We start from the raw sequence: 21,763 nt of genomic DNA on the forward strand, positions 1-21,763 counted from the left end.
TTAGTATTGCATGTGCACTTTATCATATCAGTTTTTTTTTCTTTTCCCATGATGAGTCTCCAACTCCATGGAGGTCAGATGTTAATAATACAGCAATCTCTCGATTAATGCGCCCCCGATTAGTGCATCTCTAAAATCCGATTAGTGCGCCTGTATACATCTTAAAAATAAATGTTACAGATTTTAAAAATTTTCGATCTATACATTTTTAATGGCTAACTGTTTTAAAAAATCACTCACCAGGATCAAATAATTTAGTTACCGATTTTAAACATTTTAAAAGTTATTTTTTAATGGCATACTACACTATTTCCATGTACACTATATTCCAAATTTATCGCCAAAATTCATGTCGTCTGCTTTGCATCGCATTTTGCTGATCATATCTCGTGCAATTACTGTATTTTCCTTACTTCTTTTTTATTTTAAATTATTTTCCTAACTTTTAATAATGAGTAAAAGAATTAGTGAGCAAAAAATGGAAGTTAAAATGATTCGAAAAGTAATCTGATAGGAAGAAAAACTTGAAATAATAAAGAAAAATGAACAATAAAGAAATATGACATGAAAATTAATACAAAGACCAAAACTATGAAAGAAAGAAAAAAGAAAGGCATGAACATGAAAAACATGAACTGCATTTTGAATGGAGAACTTATAGAACAATTAAAACATTTCACCTTATTTAAGCACACTTTTTATTGAAAATAGACAACAATAAAATTAGCAAAGATGGTGGGTGTGGTGGTGAGTCAACTGAATAAATTTATGCAGAATAAGAGATGAGCTGTATATAAGATAGTGTTCAAACCAATTTAACTTAGGATCTGAGAGCTGGGTTAAAAGTAAAAGTTTATCAAAGACTAGGGACCACAGATATGAGATTTCTGAGGAAAATTATGGGATGAATGGATGGCATTAATTGTAGAATAATATTAAAAATGATGATATTAAAGAAAGGAACCTGACATTGATAGCATGCAAGAACATGTGGATGGGGCTAATCTTGTTTGATAATCTGGGTCTTTATCTAGCAATTCTTGTTGCCAAGATTGCAGGATAAAGGCCTACAGGAAGACCAAGATATAAGTGGACTGATGCAGTTAGAAGTGCTTTAGAAGACCAAATTATAAGATTTGACAACACTGGAGTCATGGCAGATGACTAATTTGGGTTGTTTGAAAAGTTTGGTGAATTTCCAATAAACGGTGACACAATTCGTTCATTCATACCAGTGTCGGCACGGATCATCTTTTTCATGACCCCTGACAAAATTTTAGCCACGTATGACGCGTAGATCTCGTTTGGAAAACATTTAAAATGACCGTGTTTGCATTATTCATAAAAATGGAGAAAAATGAGTTTTGTGCAGTGATAAAACACTTTTATTTGAAGAAGTGAACGACCGCGCAGATCAAAACCAAGTTAAATGCAGCTCATGGGGACTCTGCACCTATATTAAACACTATTTATTTTTGGATAAATGAGTTTAAACGTGGTTGTAAGTCCATTGAAGATGAAGTGTTAGGTTAAGTTAGGTAGAATGAGATGTAGGCTGATGTTGACGAGGCATGAAACGTTCGGAGAATTCAACATGGAGGTAGTCTAATCTGTGATATCCATTCCCAGAAGGTAAGATTGGATGAGAGATTTAAGAATTTGATGGTTATATTCCGGAAGAGGAGGATCATCTAGAGATGATATCAATCTGAGAATCAACGCCTCATCTTCAACAGCAGGATGGTGGCTGGAAGATGGAGAGGCAGGGACAAGAGATATAGAGATATTACCTGTCCCTACCTGTGGCAGATGGGCTGCCAATTCTTGAACTAAGGCTTTGTAACTGGCTTTCCGTCTATGACACTTGATGGCATCCAAGGATCTTAATGGGAACACCTTAAATAAAGCCTCACTGATTTTCTTTATCCCTCGAGCCATCAACTCGATCTCACGAGCAGCAAGGATCTTTTCTTCTTCAGAAGTCCAACATGCTTTGATGTGCTCCATTCTTATTGCAGCATTCGCTTCAGCTGGATGTTTCGAGGTGCAATGCATGTCAAGGCTGACTGCAGTGGAGAATGCACGATCACAGACCTGGCATACGAAGTGTCTGAGATTGGGAACCCCTTGACTGCCGGAACAAGCATGATGAGAACCTGATGAAATGGGTTGATGACAGTCCTTGCAGAGCTTTCTTTTGATCTGGATTCACACTCAATGAGTTTCCTGGCTCCAGTCAATGAGAGTCAGAGCCTTCATCTGATGAGTTATTGCAAGCGGGGAAACTTAACCCTACCAGGGATGCTAACCCTGGAAGGGTTAAGCTTCCAGACTCACATCCCCGTTTCGATATCTGTCAGTCAGCCATCCTCTCATCCATGCTAATATTTTATAATCCAAAACATACTCTCCAAATTATGCAACAGTCTACCATGCTGCATTCTGCCAAAAGCCTTAACAAAATCCAAAAGTATCATGGTGTATCCATTCCCCTTGCCTAATTCAGTCATAACATTATTATAGAATGTGAGCAAGTTGGTAAAACATGACCTTCACTTTGTACACCCATGCTGTTCCTTGCAAAGTAGAGATTCACTCTCAACACATCTGAATGCGAGCTCTAACCAATTTTTCCAAAATCACCACCACCACTCCTGAGATGCTGAATGGCCGATAGTTGGTTACATCAGTCTTTGCACCACCTTTGTGGAATGGAATTATCATACATTCTTTCCACTCCTACAGAATCATTCCTGTTCTGAGACTCAAATTATATAGCCTGGTTCAAAGGAATAGCCAGTTCAGCTGAACACTCTTTTAGCACCTGTGCTGATATCTCGTCAGCCCCCTATTGCTGAATTCTTATTCAGTTTGTGCAACAGCTTTAACACCTCCTCTTCATATACCTTTTTTGATGAGTTTCTTCTCCAGTGAAGCAGTAGCAGTGAGTTCAATGTTGCATACACCAGGTTGATAGCTTTTAACAAAATTGGTAGTCATTATTTGAACAACCTCTTCTGCATCTGTCTGCCTCACACCATCTACATGAAGAGTTATTCTGTGATGTTTACATACATCTACATTAAGGTTTATAATTTGGTGACCGGTATAACTGATTCACCATCATCCTCTTGGACAATGTTTACATGCATCCGCCAGTCTGTATGCAAAAAAAATCATTCTAGCTCCCTTATGCAGCACCTAGGAATTGGCCCTTTTATGGTGTATTGTTTAGAAATCCTCATAACCCAGCTGGTAAATACCATTAAATAACTTATAGATCTCAATCATTACCATCCCTCCTATCTACCAAACTCAGCAGCTTACACACTTTTGATCTATTTGCATAGCCAGCATTCTATAGTCCCAGTTTTTACGCTCTTGAAATTAATATAATCAGATCTGTGGATCTGTGACAGTAATATAGATGTGATTATTGTCAAAGATTAAACCTGCTGTTTAATATTTCTCTTTGTGGTGTATTCATACCATTAAATTTTAATATGAGAAGTTTTATATGCAGGTTCATTAACTGTGAAACATGTAAAAGGCTGGGATTAATTTATATGATGAAAGAAGTGAGTATATTAAATTCTCCTCTCTCCTAAAGAACAGGAGATTGTACTATTTAAGTAATATTTCATAGGGAAGACTGTTCCACAGAGCATAAGAAGAAGGAATGAAAGAAGAATGAGAACAGCAATTTCAGTAGGTTAGCAATTCAACTAAATCATGTTGGGCAGATGCAGTTGTCTTGTGTTATTGTAGGTGTTGCAGAAATGGGAAATGATAGATGACAGTTCTATGACAGCTCTTAAGAAAGTATCTGTAGAAAAGACATGCATAAATAGGTTACCTGTGAGATGATAACTGGAGAAAGAGATAGGTCATCAATAAACTGAGTGTTTTAAACAGCATCAAGAATTTTTAGAGAGGCTTTTGATATGTACCATTCCAAATAAGAGAGGGGCATTGGCCAGATTTTTAATTTGTACGTTAGCAGGAGGACTGATGAAAATAACATCTTCAGTGAAAAAGGAAGCAAAGTTTGGAAGCCAACAATGCTACAGAGGTCATATGCTTGTGCCAGTCATCTTTAACCAGTGCTCTAAGAACTGATAGTAGATGATCTTCAAGTTTGGAATTTTTAAGAACTGCAAGTCATTGTATGAGGAACAGAGGGCGCTATCATCACCTAAAATACATATATGGTTTCACGTCAAATAGAGGATGTGGTTTATTATGAGGAAGAGGATGGGTAATATAACAGAGCGTGAGAAACACCTACTTTGCAGAAAAATCTAAAGATATGGTGAACATCCATTACACAACAAATGACATGAGGTGCAATGTCATTTGTTGTGTGAGAGAAAACTGACTCAGTTACAAAAGAAGGAAGGCAAACTATAAGATGGCATTGTGTTGAGGAACCCACTATGTCAAACAATATGAAATTCCTGTGAAATGTCAAAAAAAAACAGCACAGGCTTACCAAACCTTTCCATGGCAAAGTGCTGAGATGTGGGTGATGAGATGATATGAATTTTCAATGGTGGACTCCATAAAATGGTGATCACTGATTATTTAGCAGTTCTTCAAGTGATGAAGCTTCCTCATTTGAAGCTGTCCTCAGACCTTCGTCATCACACCAGCAAGCACCAAGGTGAGAACAATAGGTCAATTGTTTCACCAATCTGGTTGGTCAAGTGGTAAACATATCCACTCTAACCAACAGACTGCAGTTCAAATCCCAAGGGAGGTGCAGATGTCCACAATTGTCTTTAGATGGGAGATGAATTTCTTTACCCAGAGTGAGACTATTACACCACTTACCGAAAGCCTAAAAAGTCTTTAAAAAGTTTGTTTGGTCTCTAGAGCAGGATTTCTAGACCATGCAAAAAATTAATAAATAAATACCTACCCTATCCCGCCCCCCCCAAAAAATATATATATATATGTGTTACGGCTAAAGTGATAAATCAGGTTATTATTAATAATTACTGGTTAAAGTGAATAATTCCTAGAGGAGTTTGGTAAATGTAATAAAAACATGTTTACAGGTTTTATATATAGGTTTTCATTAAATTTCTTTGCCTAGGGGCATCAATAATCTCAGACCAACCCTGTAGATAACCATAATTGGCAAGCCCTGGAAGAAGTACTGATTACTATGTTAATAGGAGAGGTTGTTTTTTTTTTCTTATTTACATCAGTCCCTACTAAGTGTGTACATTTCTCCACATTTTCATTGATTTTATGTACCCATAAGCATAATGGGAGATTTAGAAATAATGAGAACACGATTTAACGACCAAGTTAATATGTTGAGATCGAAAAAAGGGACAATAATCAGCTATTTACAAGAGAAGAGTATTATTCATTTTTAGCGAAAGTTAAAAAGAACAAAGATAAGGTTTCCAGCAAAACACCTGAAGATTATCAACGGTTATCAAGATTTGATATCGTAAAAATTGGAAATGTCGAAAAATTCGTCATACCTGTTAAAAATGAAAGAGATCCGATTATGTATTACACTTTCTTGGAGGAAAATTTTCAGTTAATTCATGACACTCGTATTGCCATCGGCCATGGAGGATGAAACAGAATGATGAAAGAGCTTAAAGAGAAGTATAAGAACATCACAGTTGAAATTGTTATGATATATTTGAATCTTTGTGAACCCTGTCAAAAGAAATTGAGCAATCCAAAAAAAGGGCTCCTTGTTAAACCAATTAAAAGCAGCGAATTTAATTCTATATGTCAGATTGATTTAATTGATATGCAGTCAAGCTGATGCTGATTATAAATTTATAATGGTTTATCAAGACCATCTTACGAAATTTGTTCAACTTAGAGCTTTGAAAACAAAACGAGCTGCAGAAATTGCACATCACCTATTGGATGTATTCACAATATTTGGAGCCCCATGCATCTTGCAACACGACAATGGCAGGGAATTCGCGAATAAAATTATTGAAGAAGTCTGCAGAATGTGGAATGAGCATAAGATTGTTCATGGGAAACCACGGCAAAGGCAATCACAAGGCCCAGTTGAAAGAGCAAACCAAGAAATTGAAAAAATGTTATCCACATGGCTTGAAACAAATAAAACAACAAAATGGTCAGAAGGGATAAAATTTATTCAGTTTATGAAAAACAGAGCACATCACTCTGGAATAGATCGCAGTCCCTATGAAGCTATGTTTGGCTGTAAAGCTAAGGTAGGTTTGAAAACATACTTACCAATCGATAACTTGTCAGAAATCACGAGTGAAGAAGATTTCAAGATGATATTAAAAGATCAAACTAATAAGGATGTTGAATGTGAGAAGATAATCTCAGAGAGGGAAAGCGGTATTAGGACAGAAAATGGTGACAATATGGAAGTGGAAATAGATGATACGAGTGATGATTTATCTGTTGGAGATCCAAACAAAAACAGAAATAAGAGTGTTAGCCAAATTGAAAGAAAACAACATTTTTCTGAAACAGGAACGACTGACAAGGAAGATAACAAAATAAAAAATATAACTAATGTTGAATTAGAAAATAATGAAAAAAGTAAGGAAAGTACTTCTTTTGCACTCAATGAAATCACAGAAAAAATTCAAGAATCTCGAAACTCTGCTAAGCAGTCACTTAAGAAGCAAACTGAAAAAATGTTAAGGCTTTCAATGACTAAGTTTCCAATTGCAAATGTAGGAGAAAATGTTTTGCAAGAAAATTTTTGCAGGAAAGACCACAGAGGTCTTTCCTGCAAAAATAAGTCATTTGTTTATTACCGGACAACAATATAATCATATAATTATGTATTTATCTCCTTTTCTCTCTGCTATTAAATAAAATATTTTTTATGAAATGTGTTTTTATTACATTTACCAGACTCCTCTAGGAATTATTCACTTTAACCGGTTAAAGTGATTAATTCTAATCATTCACTTTAACCGGTAATTATTAATAATAACCGGATTTATCACTTTAACTGTAACACACACACAGGGCAGTCATAATTAAACAGGAGGCGTTCAGAGCCTGTAGTGAAAAAAAAATGTATTGGATGTAATTCAAACAAACTTGATGTAAGTTCCCTCTGGAACATGGGGTTTTGATTTACAGAAAATAATAAATAAAAAACTGCAAAATTCTGCCACAAGGAGACATCTGACTAAGGGATTAATTAAACAGTAATGGCTAGAAGAGACACAACAAATCAATTTTCGTGTTCGTATATGACTTATAGATGCAATTCAATATGTCCTCCTGTCAGATGTTCTAAGAACTGCATTCTATGAATGACATTTTGTACAGCAGAATGCAACACATCTGCATTAATCTGTCTCACATGCTGATTTGTTGTCCTTCAAGATTGCTAAATCAGAAACATGTCCTTCATACACCATGTATTTCAGATGGCTCCACAACTAAAATTCACAGGGGTTGAGGGCGAATGAGGTGCCATGCTATGGGAAATGCACAACTAATCACTCTGTGTTCTGTGAAGTGTTTTCGCAACATTCACTGTACCTGCAATCCAATGTGAGGTGGTGCTCCATCCTGCATGAGTATGGTAGAGTCAAGGCATCTTCACTGCTGCAGCTGGTTGCAGAACAACAAAACTGAGCAGAATCTCAGAGCTAACAGCAGAGACAGTACTGCTCCTGTCAGACAAAGTTCTTTGAAAAAGAATGGACCAATAATAAATGATGCAGTGAAACCACACCACACTGACACACAGAACTGATACTGTGGTTATCAGTTCTCCTCTTGATAACTCAGACCACAATAAATAAAAGTCTCTTTTGCAAATGAACAACCTTCACCCACCAGTTCACAGTCTTGTGTTGTCCTTTGGCACTAAAAGGGTGCCAACTGGGAGGACCTCTATCTTCTATTGCTCATTCCCATGGTCCAACTATTGCTTCAGTTCTTCTGATCCAAACACCTGCTCAGACACCGAATAACAGAAATCCTCAAAGGAATGAAGGCTTTCATCCCTCATTCTGCACCAAATTCTCAGCCACCATCCAAGTCTTCATTTTCAAAAAAGTGTGCTAATGCTGTAAAAGAAAAGACCAAAATTCCAGCTGACCACTCTGCCTACACTACAGCTCACAACCATTGTAAAAGAATCATTACCAAGTCCAAGTCAGACTTTGAAAGAGCCAAATGCTGCAAACTCACCTCTTGCCCAAATGGCAGTTATTCCTTCTGGTCCCTTGCCAAGGCCACTGGGCAGAACTTCTAGGTATCCATCATTATCACATCCGGATGGTACTGGTACTTATCTCTCCCAAAGACAAGGCCAACTTACTGGTAACACTCTTCTCTTCAAGGATGTGCAGCCTCTGGCATAATATGTCAGTTCTGATGAATGCATAAGTGCCACCCTTGTGACCAGATGGTACTTTAGTCACCTCACCTAAAGACAAGGCTGACTTACTGGCATCACTCTTCTCTTCTGATTCCTGTATTTATAACCCGTGCAAAGTAGTTCCTTCCACTCTACCAAGAACTACTCACTTGATGTCACACAGTCTTCTGGCAGAAAGAAGTCCAAAAAATCCTTAACAACCTGAATACAGTAACTTGGCCTAATTAGTCTGTTAAAAACTTTTGCCCCAGAAATAACACCTGTCCTGTATTGTCTCTTCAATCTATCCCACAGCATTGAAACAGGCATATATCCAGCTCATCCCAAAGAAAGTATCTTTCTTTGGGATGGGCTGGATGCAAAACTAGGAAGTCATCAGCAACCAATTCCTGCACCAGATGTACACCTACCTACTAATCAGTAACCATCAATGTGGATTCTACTATTTCTGATCTACAGACCACTTTTTAGTATTCTCCACCCACCCACCCCTGGATTAAGCCATGGAAAATTTCAGAGAAGCTGATGTAGTCATCCTAGATATTTCAAATGAATTTAATCGGGTTTGGCACAGGGCTTTCTTTGCAAACTGCCGTCCTATATATAGTCTGCTTTCTACACACTGCAACCAGATTGTCAAAGTTCTCATAGGTCGTTCATTACATGCCATGTTGGATGTTTCATCTTGTCAGACTTCTCCACCAATGCAGTACTCCAGGATTTTGTCCTTTCATCCCCTTCCTCTTTCTCTTGTACAATGACCTGCTCTCACAGACTTCAAATCCTATCCATAGCTTTTCGAATGGCAGGACTCCATTCCTCCTTTTCATTTGAAAATTTCCATGACTAATGCCCAAATGCCGATCTTCTAGCTATATTTCAGTGGGGCAAGAACAGCTTTGTAGACTTCATTGCCACTAAAATCCATCTGATCTTTCAGAAGAAAGATCTCACATGCCCACCATATCCTTTCCTAACTTTTAGTAACACCCAGATATCCAAAACATGACCAGATTTCCCTTCTTGGACTGACATCCTTTCCTATCACAAAAACATTTCAACAATAGCTTCTGCAGTCACCATAAATTTCAGTATACTTTTCTGCATGATATACTACTACTTTTTCCATCCACTGCTGGATATGGGCCTTGCCTCCTATTATCTTTCCAGTTCTGTCTGTCTTTAGCCAACGTCCACCATATCCTATCAAACTTTGGTAGATCATCTCTCTCTCTCTCTCTCCAGCTTGTTTTTTGGATAACTTTTGTTTCTTTTTCTATCTCTTGGTATCCACTCAGTTCTTAATTTTGTTCACCTTTTTTCTAGCAATCTACGAATATGGCTAGCCCATCTCTATTTATATGCATCACAACACTTCACAATGTCTTCTACTTAAGTCATTGCTCTAATTCTAGTATTTGTTATTCTATACCTTTTTTGTTGTGCTGAGCATTCTTCTCTCCAACGCTCTTCTCTTTGGCCTACACACAACTTGTTTTCCTGTTTTTGGTTGTTGCCTATGTCTTACTTCAATAGGTAAACTGGAATAATGCACATATTAAATAGTTTTATTTTTAGCCATCTCCAAACAGATAATCTTTATACAGCCAATCATATAGCTTGTATCCTGTGCATATGTATGTTTTTCTAATGATGACCTCAGTAGTATAGAGGTCAAAGCTTCAGGTGTTATTTGCTTAATTGTAAGTCAATTACTCCAACACAAGTGTTTTCTCCATAAATTCTACACAATGAACGCTGACCACCGTGTAACTCTGAAAGAAAGAATTTATACAGCCAAAATATTTTTGTTTCCTTGTGTGATTCTTCTACTTTTCTTTATCTTGTTTTCCTTAAAACTAAGGTAAAGATAGTCCTACACAATTTAAATAGGATTATCTGCTAATTTTAGTTGATTTGAACTGCATTTGGCATCAGTTTCATTTTAGTTACATTAATCTTTAAACTTCTTTCCTGCTTTCTCTGTCAAAGTTATCTGGTATTTCCTGAGCTTCTTTATTTTTTTGCTGAAAGAGCAATGTCATCTGCAAAACATAGCAGCTAACTCTATACAAATCCCAAATCCACTCAACCACGGAACATTGCTCACATATTTTGGGTGGTGCACAAAAATCCTCTTTAAGATGCTAGATTCTATCCAGAAGAAAGCAACCCCATTAATTAATGATCCCTTCTCACAGTTCTACTTCAATACCTCTCCCATAGACATCCAAGTTCATGCAATATGCTTCTACAGATACATGGACATTGCTTTGTTGAACTGGCTACTATTATTCTTCCACTTTCCTCCAAAATCATAAGAACAAGAGCTGTTGCTAATCAACACCTTTTTGCAGTCTAGTCTGAAGCTCACAGAACCGAACCAACTTTTCTACCTTTTTTTTTATATCTGATCCATACACGAAAGGCCACAAAACCTATAGCATATTAGTGGTGTGCATGGACAAGAGGAATAGAAGAAAGAAGGAATCTGTTCAGATTTTGCTTGAACAGCTGAAGGTTGTAATCTTTGGGAAAGGCACAGTGGGAAAGCCTGTTCTCAATGACAGAAGTAAATGCAATGAAGGAGGAGGCAGTAAAGTTGGTTCGGTGAGTGTCAAGATGGAATGTAAAGGGAGTGTTGGTTAGCGGCTCTTGTTTTAATGATTTTGACAGAGATGGGAGGAATAATAGTGGCCAATTCAGCAAAGCACTGTCCATGAAAGAATCTGTAGAAGAGGTACAAGGCAAAAACTGAAAGTCTATGAGAGAGGGATTGAAGTGGGTAGTATGTGAGAGAGGGATCATTAATTAGCCAGACTGCCCTCTTCTGGAGAGAATCGAGCAATCTTAGAGAGGATTTTGGTGCTCCACCCCAAATACGTAGCAATATTCCATGGCTGGGTGAATTTCAGCTTTGTATATAGTCAGCAGCTGTGAAGGTATGAAGTACTGTCTTCTGTGAAAAAAGTACACCATTTTTGATCATGTTTGGATAGCTCAGTATTACTAAAGGGGAGGTATGTGAGAGATCAAACAGAACTTAGTTTTGGTGACACTGAAGTTTACTAGGGGTGTCCCTGCCCCACTGGGATATAGCTAGGAGATCGAAGTTCAGGTCCCTGGTCGTGGTAGTTCTTGAGGATTCTAATACTTGAGCACTACAAGGTTTGTTGAAAAAAAAAAAAGGAATGGAGTGTACTGTTATCAGAAAAGCTATGGATAGGAATGGAAGTAAGAGAGGTCATTTATATACAAGAGGAAAAGAGTGAGTGAAAGAACAGAACCCTGGGGTACTCCTGTGTTGGTGGGGAAATCTGAGAAGAGTAAACAATCCATCATGACATAATGAGCAACCAGTGAAAAAGTTGGTGATCCAGTTGCAGAATGAGGAAGGCAGACCACAGGATGGCAGTTTGTTAAGTAGGTCCCTGTGCTAGACCTGGTCAAATGCCTTTGAAATGCCAAGAGCAACCATGTTAGTTTCTCCAAATTTCTCCATGGCTTGAGTCTAGAGGTAGGTCATGAAAGCAAGATCGGCTGTAGATCGCAAGTGGTGGAATCTATACTGCTGGTCACTGATTAGTTCATATGACTCTGGGTGGCTTTAATGTTTTAGGAAATAACAACATATACTAGAATATTAATCACAGAAAACTTTAATTATTTTCTTTATTTCGGAAATGTTACATTGCCATCATCAGGGATCACAAAAAAACAAAAATATATATGAATGCATGCACTAACACTGATCAAATGAGGCTCAATAAAGGCAACAGAAATTGGGCCTAGAGTTCTTTGTAGTGTACCCTTAGCCGTTGGGCTGACGTTCTTAAAATGTATGCTTCCAAAAATTTGGGGCGGTCTCATACACCCATATTTGTTGAGGTTTGGAAAGTTTTTTAAAGCTGAGGCAGATTCGATGAATAGTCTTTCATACTTGTATTTGCTGCAGTGTAATAGAGTGATCTCCTTCCAGCATATCCTGTGTTATTAATTAAAGCATTAATTAAATTAAAGTTTTCTATAATTAATATTCTAGTATACATTATCATTTCCTGAAAAATTTAAAGTTATGTATAACCAACATATAAGCTTATGTACAAGAATGACTCTAGGTGGTTCAAGAGGTGGTTGTTGATGACCTTCTCTATAATTTTAGAGAGAACAGAAGTAAGAGCAATAGGACAGTAGTATGTTTGTTAGTTTTATCCCCTTTCTTTGGAATGGGCTGGATGTGGACCTGTTTCCATGTTGTAGGGTAGATGCTAGTTGAATAGAATAAACTGAAGAGGTGATACAGGATAGGTGTTAGCTCTAGAGCACAATCGTTTTTAATTGTTTTTAACACAATAGATGGCATACCATCAGGATCAGATGCCTTGTTTCTGTTCAGGTTATTAAGGATTCTTCGAATTTCTGTTTGTTGGAAAATTATGGGCAACATGAAGAAAGCTGTTCTTGGTAGTGTGGAGGGAGATTTGCCCTGGTCATAAATACAGGAATCAGAAGAAATAGGCGATGCCACTAAGTCAACCTTGTCTTTAGGTGAGGTAACTAAGGTATCATCTGGATGTGAGAGTGCTGAAAACAGATGTGCACAATGGTCATGTTAAGGGACCAGAAGGCTCAACTGCTGGACACGAGGCAAGTTTGCAGCATTCTGGCCTTTCAAAATCTGATTTAAATTTGTCTAGGCTTTATAGCTATTGTGAGTGCATCATAGGCGGAGTGAGAAGCTGGAGATTTGGTCTTGAGCCAGTCATGATATGCAAAGTTTTTTTTTTCTTTTACTGCAGTGACAAATTTTTATGAGAACCAAGACTTGGATAGTGGTGGTAGAGTTCAGGTGCAATGAGGGATGAAGGCCTATGAAAATGATTTCTGTTATTCAGTCAGAGCAGGTGTTTCGATAAGGAGAATTGAGGCATTAGTTGAACCTTGGAAAGGAAAAACAGTCAAAAAGGTGATCTCATCTGGAACTCTTGTAATGCCAAAAGATACAAGATTGAGAACTGAAATGAGATTTTTTCCATGGCAAAGGAGACTTGTGTGAAGTTGTGATCTGGGTTGCCAAGAGGAGAACAGACATCCACAGTATATTTGGAAGGGGAGCTTGTTGGGAAGAGATCAGGTGTGTTGGCAGATTGGAAGGAGTTGTCAGATATTCTGGTTTTAGCTAAAAGCAAACACTTCAGCATCCCCTGACTGCTTAATCACTGAAACTGGAGAAGGGAAGTTGAGTTGCAGAGTTAAAGTTCCCAAGAAGGATGACCTCACTATTAAGGAATTTTGAATGTAGAAAATCAAGCTTTAGAGAGATAGTTCAAGAGTTCAGAGAGGTTAACTGAGTATGATGAGCGATAACAGCAAATGAAAGAGACAGGCTGGTTTGATATGGAAATTGAGCCAAAGTAGATCATACAGGTGGAATTTAAGGTTTTACAATCTCTGACATAGAATGTCAGTTTTGATGAATTTACAAGTGCCATCTATGTGGCAGAAGGAACTATGTATGCGTGTAGTTTGGGCAGTTGAGATGGACAGTAGTTACTGAGTTGACAGTTGGGGTTCTGTTAAATAGCAATCCTGGTTTAGATGACTGTAGGTGGTGTGCATCATTTATATTGCTGTTTAGGCCACAAATGTTAGTGAAGTAGATACAGAAACACTCAAATTTTTGGTAAGAAGAAATGTTGGTAGTTTATGTTTTTGGTTGGATTTTTGTGTTTGTTTTTTTTAATGATTTTTGGACATTTTTTTGTGGGAGAACTTTTGTAATCCACAGTAAAGTCATGTTTCTTAAAGTTGTGGTCCATTAAATGTGGGGAGGAAGATATAAAAAGGAAAAGGTGCATGCAAATGAGAGGTAGATAGACTCAAACTTCAGCCTCTGATTCAGCAAGACAGGGGTGGTCTTGGATGGCCAGGATCAAAGCTAGTGGCTTGCCTACAAGAGTCAATGGTACTGCAGGGTCTCCAATTCCATGGTCTGGGGTAGGGGGCTGAAAGCTTGCTGTGATGCAATTATAGCATATGGGGGTGGCCCTGGCTTTCCTTTCCTGAGCACAGTCATTGCTTGCCAGACAGTGGACCTCCATGTGTGGCTATGCAGTGGATGGGGAACTATGGTGACGAACAAAAGAAAAATCACAATATCATAAATTGTTGCTAAATCATAAATTCTTCATATTCTTATTTTTCAGGGGTGGTCCTCATAAGGTGTCAACCAAGTAATGATACCAGAGATACATTACTTGATTACATAAGTAAAAAACAAGAAATGTGACAACAGTAACACTGTGTTCATCATGCATGTAAATGGTAAAAAGCCAAGAGAGGAAACATCATCTCCTTGTTCATTCAAAAGAGTTTAGGACTGGCAAGATCTTCTAGAAGAGTTTAAAAAAAAAAAAAAAAAAAAACTGAAATTAAATAAAAACTATGGTCTGGTGACATCCTTGTGGAAACATCGTGGCAGCAACACTCAGAAAACTCGGCCAACATCAATGAACGGAATACCAATTACAGTATTAAAAATCATCGCTAAACTCTTTTCGAGCAACGATATCAGAATGGGATCTTCTTGATGTTCCAGATGAGGAAATATATTCAAAGATTAAAGATCAGGGAGCAATAAGTATGAGGCGCACTTTCATATGTAGAGATAGTCACCTGGTTGTGATCAGGTACATCAAAACAGGGTATCTTAATTGTCTTGTTAGGCTGCATGTTCCTAATCCAGTCACTGAGATGCTTTAAATGTCAGAAATACAGGCATGCTCAAACTGCCTCTTGTGGCTCTATCACCTGTGCCTGTCTGCCTCTGCAATGCAAAGAATGCTAAATGTGCCAACTGTCAGGGAGATCATCCAGCCTATTCCCATGCATGCCAGTGGTAGTAGAAGGATGAAAAAGAAATACAAAAAATAAAAATAGAACAAAAAAGAGTTGGCTAGTTGTTGCTGCCACTATCACAACTACATCTATCCTGAAATCTTTTTATGCTGAAAAGTTGACAACTAAGAAAATATCAACTGCAACTCAGAGCTTATATCTATTCAGCCATCTGATAATTTGCCCATATTGACCATTATGATCAGTACTTCTCTGTGGAGTACATCAGTCATATTACCTATGGTCTCACTCCTGAAACAACTCCAAAAATGACCCCACTTCATGAGAACCCACTTGTCAAGAAAATAATGGCAAGGATTTCATCTAAAGAAAAACCATCAGACACCACAGAAAAAATTAACATTTCTGTATCTACTGAAAGTAAACTAAACTCAAATGATTGTAACACATCAGATGACATATTAAACATTTATCCAGAAGAAGAGATGGACACTGACTGCCCATATTTCCCAAAATCAGTTGATAAATATAAACCTAACAAAGGTAAGACCTCAACCTCCTGAAAACCAAACAGGTCTACAAAACCAAATCAATAGGAAAATTTCTACACTAGAACTTTACTTTTGCCATAATAATGTTATGGCAAAATAATGATGATGATATCATCATTATAATAATGATGATATCACATTTCTGCTGCAGAAACACAAGCCTTTCTGTTTGTTTTCAGGAAATATATTTAAAACCCTGTGAGGATCTAACCTTAAGGCATTTTACGGTTGTTCATAATGAAAGAACTGGACATGGCCGACTCATGGTGGAGTAGATATCCTAGTGGGCAATCGCACTCCTTTCCAACATGTCCAGCTTAATACTGCTCTGGAGGCAGTAGCAATTCACATATATTTGTAATTTCATATTACAGTATTTATTAAATGAGATTGAGCTTGATAATCTTATATTGCAACTGCCTGAGACCATACTTCTCAGGTGATTTTAATGGACACAACACTCTTTGGGATAGTGCCAACACGAATGGATGAAGTCATATCATTGAGCAAATACTCGAAAATCGTGACCTTGCTCTTCTTAATAATAGTCGATACCTTTTTCCATATTCCTATCCGCTAATATTTTGCAATCTGCCCTTCTGCCATCTATCTACTGCTCATTTCATTACAGACATTGAAGAGAACATTTATGGAAGCAATCATTTTTCTGTTATTTGCAATATGTCTTCACAAGAACTATGTTCTCATAGATGGATGCCCATGTGGAAAATGGACCAGGCTGAGTGGAATACATTTTCCCATCTTGCAAAATTTATTGCTGAAGCTGTCAGTAAACACCTATTGATAAAGCAGTGAAGTATATCACAAAATATCTTGTCCAGGTACCAACACTCACAATTCCAAAAAACATCATCTTGATTTCTGTTCTATAGAAAACTGTGCTGGAATCTCCAGAGTGTCAAGCAGCCAGAAAAGATTTAGACAGAACATGGTGTATATTTCTTACATAACCCATCACATCAAATCTAATAGCCTTTAAATGTGCTTAAGCCAAAGAACATCACTGAGATGTCAAACAAAAACTATCCTGTGTAATTATTGATTAATCAAAGAATCAGTGTAAAAATTGTATGGGATAAAATTCAGAAAATGAAAGTAGATACACAGTTTGTCTACCTTGTAACGTAACGGATGTGTTGTTATAAGTGCAGACACTGTGGGAGATAATTTTGCTAGATATCTCAGCAACATGACAAACAGCAGCTAAACTTTTCTACCAATGTGCAAAAGCTGTACAATCGATCTTATGTTAAGGAGGAACTAAAAAGCCATTCCATCAGCAATTCATTATGATATAATAAAGCATCTTCCATGGATCTCATTACCTTACCATACAATGGAATATTTACAGAGGAAGAGGTTCTGGATTCTTAGCATAAGTCATTTGTCATTGCCATTTCCAAAACCTGGAAAGAATCCAACACAAGCAAACAATTATCAACCTATTGCTCTCACCAGCTGTCTTTGTAAGATATTGCAAAAAATGGTAAATGGAAGGCTTCTCTTGTATTTAGAAAGCAACAAACTTCTTTCCAACACATATGTGACTTTCCTAGGCCCAATCAACACTGGATGATTTGGTCTCTTCAGAAACATGAAATGAGAACATCTAGTTTCAGTCTTCTTTGAAATGGAAAAAGCTCATGACATATTAAAAGATCTCTTTAATCTTGGTCTGAGGAGACACTTTTCCCGTTTTTATTGAAAACTTTGTCCAGTCGATCCAGCTCAGAGTGGGAAGCTTGTTATCTAAGTCCTAACATCAAGAAGGTGTTTGTCAAGGTTCTATCTAAAGTATGATACTCTTTCTATCAGAGTTAATTCAATCACTGGACAGTTTCCTCCCGTAGTAAGTAATGCTCTTTAAGTCAATGATTTCACAATTTACTGTCACTCCTGCAATAAGAGGGTAATTGAAAGCTAGCTTCAACAAGCAATTAATCATGTCTCTTCATGGGCCCTTAGAATTGAATTCAGGTTTTCAGCAGAAAAAACTATTTGCATTTTCCACTTCCACTAAAAACATATCCTACACCCAGATTCTGATTTAAAGAATAGGTTAAAGTATTATTCCAGTATTGCCCAGTGCTTGGGAATCATCTTTGACACAAGCTTTACATACAGTCATCAACTTAGGTGAAAATGTAAAAAAGTACTGAATCTCCTTCACACTCTATCCTCTACAGCAGGGGTCGCCAAACTTCTTTGACCGTCGACCCCTTCAAGAGTTTGACATTTTATTGACCTCCTCTATTTTATTATTACGTGATGATAATAGGACAAGCAAAAAAGATGCTTATTTTATAGTTACAGTGTTTATTGTATGTATAATATAGTATATATTATTATATTACTATTACTACTACTATCACTAGTAATATCACTGGTATTACTAGTGATATTAATAAACTACTACTATTACTACCAGCCCTGCTCAACTCTTCAAAATAGAGAAGTTTAGTTTGTGAATCAGTAACGATTGAATTATAATATGTATTTGAATTTTAGAACATTAATGCTCACTTGTATGTCGATGCGCAAAAATGAGACTGGGATTGAATACGTGTAAGTATATTGCCGCACACGTGTTGCAATCTCGCTCCCGGCGCACCGGCCAGGCAGGAACCACCAACATCTGTTTATTGATAAATACGTCTTTCTGGCCTACTTGATTGGCCTCAGTAACTATTTTCATGACCTTGCTCCATCTTACAGGTCCTATTCATGTCACTGTCCCCACGATTCACTCTTAACTGCGTTGTCATTCAGGATGGAGGTAATCCAAGTTAATCAAATTAAATATTGTCCATACAATGATGTCTTATATTTTTCTATCGACCCCCAATCGAGCCCGAATCGACCCCTGGGGTCGATATCGACCACTGCTCTACAGAATGGGGTTCTTTACTCCACCTTTATACTACTTTTTCAGTCAAAGCTGGATTATGGATTATAGTGGATGGGATCCAACCGTTTTGGATCCCATCCATTTGGATTATGATGGATGGGATTCAACCATCACAGATTATTCTGCCTTGCAGAATAATCTGCGATGGTTGATTCCCATCGCTCATCAGGGTATATATACGGATAGGTACTGGTGCCTTTCACACACCACCTACTCAAGGTCTTTATGTTGAAGCAAATGAACTGGTTCTATCATTTAGATGGAAACAGTTGTCTCTTATTATGCCCTAAAGATAAAGTCTCTTCCAGTTCATCCTACATGGACCACTCTCCTTTTCTCTGCATTGAAGCTCGATATCACACACATCCGACTGCCATATGTCCTTTTGATATGCATGTTAAAGAGACTATGCAAGCAGTTATCATGAATGTTAACAACATTACCTACACTAAATATAACAGCATTCATCCATGGCAGATTTCCACTCCATCATGCAGTCTCTTACTTTGTCAACTAAGAAAGTCTCGCTCTCCATCTCTCTATCTGCAATTGTTTAATGAATTCAGAGCAGCACATGCTGATTTATTGCCCATCTATACTGATGGTTCAAGATCTGAGACCTGTTGGTTATGCTGCTGTGTTTCCTGACATTGCACCAGATCACACTTAATTGCAGTAATTATAAAATATCAGAACTACATGCCATTCAGCTTGTGCATATAAAAGAAAACTGCTATGAAGAGTAATTTGTACAAACTCATTGAGTTCATCACCAGCCATCTCATCTCCTGTGTATAATCCACATTTAGTGCTTCGTGAGATTTTATAAATGTTGTATAAAATGAATATTCTTAATTGAATGTTCAGTCATATTGGATTCCCAGCCACATTGGAATTAAAGGAAATGAGATTGCAGTAGCAGCTGCTAGATAAGTTAATACTTTTATGTACTGTTTGATAGTCAGTCCATTACATAGCTTATAAGATCAAAGCTAATTACCAAGTGGAAATCTTCATGGTAGAAAACACTGACAAACAAACTGATACAAAATTAATAAGTGAAAAAAATCACATACAAAGATTACTTAATAGTATAATTTTCGCCTGTGTGTCACAGGCATCTTCAGTACATGTTAAGCTCAAATTAAACAATAACTGACAATTCCAAAAAGTGCCCCCTAAGTAGCTGGTGTAAGATAACTAAAAAAGGTCAATAAATTTCCTAAAATAATAAATTTAGTTTAATCCTTTATCCCAGTGAGAGCAAACAAAGTTTATGCCTGAAAATATCTTCAGGACTGAATATAGTGTTGTACTATCTTACTTTCAACATCTTTCTCTAAATCCAGAGTAATTTAATAAAAAAAAGGTGGCAAACCTTTTGGCAACTCCTATAGGTAAATATGACCTTGCTTCTGCCTGGTATCTCCAACTCTGGGCCTGGCTCCCACTGAAGAGACCTCAATAAAGGTCGAAACTAGTCTGGGTAGTGGCCAATCCCTTAATGCATAACAGTATACATATCCACAAGGAGATGTGTTTCGCATTAAGGGAGATACTGGGATAGGAATGTTGGTAGCTTGCTCCACCTCTGCCAAGAGTTGCCTGGTGTTGTACTACTTACCCAGGTAAGATAGTACAACACTATATTCAGTCCTGAAGATATTTTCAGGTGCAAACTTTGTTTGCTCTCACTGGGATAAAGGATTAAACTAAATTTATTATAGTCTAACCTAGTGAAAAATTAACTTTCAACAAATTTCCTAAAAAAAATCAATACAACAAAAAGTTTATTATTATTATTATTATTATTTGACACCTCCAGGGAGTCCAAAGACTCATCGAGGGAGAGTGTGCCAACAGCATCGAACGATTGGCCCCCTTCCAACTACTAACCGCGCTCAAACTTACTTAACTGAGCCATTAGTAGCAGAGGCTCTACCAATCGACCAACCTTTGCCGGCGAAGTTAGGAAAGATTAGCTGATTTGTAAAGTACTATCCCCCATAAAGGGGACAGACGTAAGCCATTGGATCTGTTTAAGTTAGGAGAATGAAGCAGAGTTTCACATGTTTCTTTATAAAGGCGTTCCATGAGGAACCGACTTTTGTGAAGAACTCTTGTCTTTCTCCAATGAACTCTATTTCTAGTGAAGATGGCATGTTCTGCAAGTCCAAACTTTTCAGTATATAAGATTGGTGTTCTTCTAGCCGAATAGAGACAGATCTTCCTGTTTCTCCGAAATAAGATAATTCACAAGAGCACGGAATCTGGTAGACACCTTGTCGAAAGGCAACAAAAATATTCCTAAGGACAAGCATCCACATCTTAATTATCCAGGTGCTCTTGTGGATTATCTTATTTCAGACAAATGGGAAGATCTGCCTCTATTCGGCTAGTAGAACACCAATCTTATATTGAATACTTTAAACTTGAAAAGTCTGGACTTGCAGAACATGCCATCTTCACGACATAGAGTTCATTGGAGAAAGACAAGTGTTCTTCACAAAAGTCGGTTCCTCATGGAACGCCTTTATAAAGAAACATGTGAAACTCTGCTTCATTCTCCTAACTTAAACAGATCCGACAACTTACATCTGTCCACTTTATGGGAGATAGTACTTTACAAATCAGCTAATCTTTCCTAACTTTTTATTGTATTGATTTTTTTTTTTTAAAGAAAACTTATTGACCTTTTTTAGTTATCTTATACCAGCTACTTAGGTGGCGCTTTTTGGAATTGTCAGTTATTGTTTAATTTGAGCTGAATATGTACTGAAGATGCCTGTGACACACAGGCGAAAATTATACTATTAAATAATCTTTGTACGTGAGTTTTTCCATTATTAATTTTATATTGATATGTCTACTCACAGTGTACCTCTTTTAAAACTTATTGACAAACAAATTGCATGAGGATTAAGCCAGAAATTAGGCACTGGCAGTCTAATCTACACAGAAACAGAAGAGCAGATGTTATTGCTAAATTGCACATCTTACACACTCATTTACTGGGCACTGATGGTGTGAAAAATGCAACATATCTCACCATTT

General features: G+C 37.3%; 1 protein-coding gene across 2 annotated transcripts in view; it reads right to left on the reverse strand.

The window, feature by feature from the left end:
• Positions 1-21,763, reverse strand: part of LOC150097869 (uncharacterized) — a 622,248-nt gene that overhangs the window by 529,237 nt on the left and 71,248 nt on the right. The gene's annotated exons all lie outside the window — the stretch shown is intronic.

The sequence above is a fragment of the Typopeltis vanoorti genome, chromosome 16 (genome assembly GCF_054136105.1).
Source record: "Typopeltis vanoorti isolate ZY-2024b chromosome 16, IOZ_Tvanoo_1.0, whole genome shotgun sequence".
Lineage (NCBI taxonomy): Eukaryota > Metazoa > Arthropoda > Arachnida > Uropygi > Thelyphonidae > Typopeltis > Typopeltis vanoorti.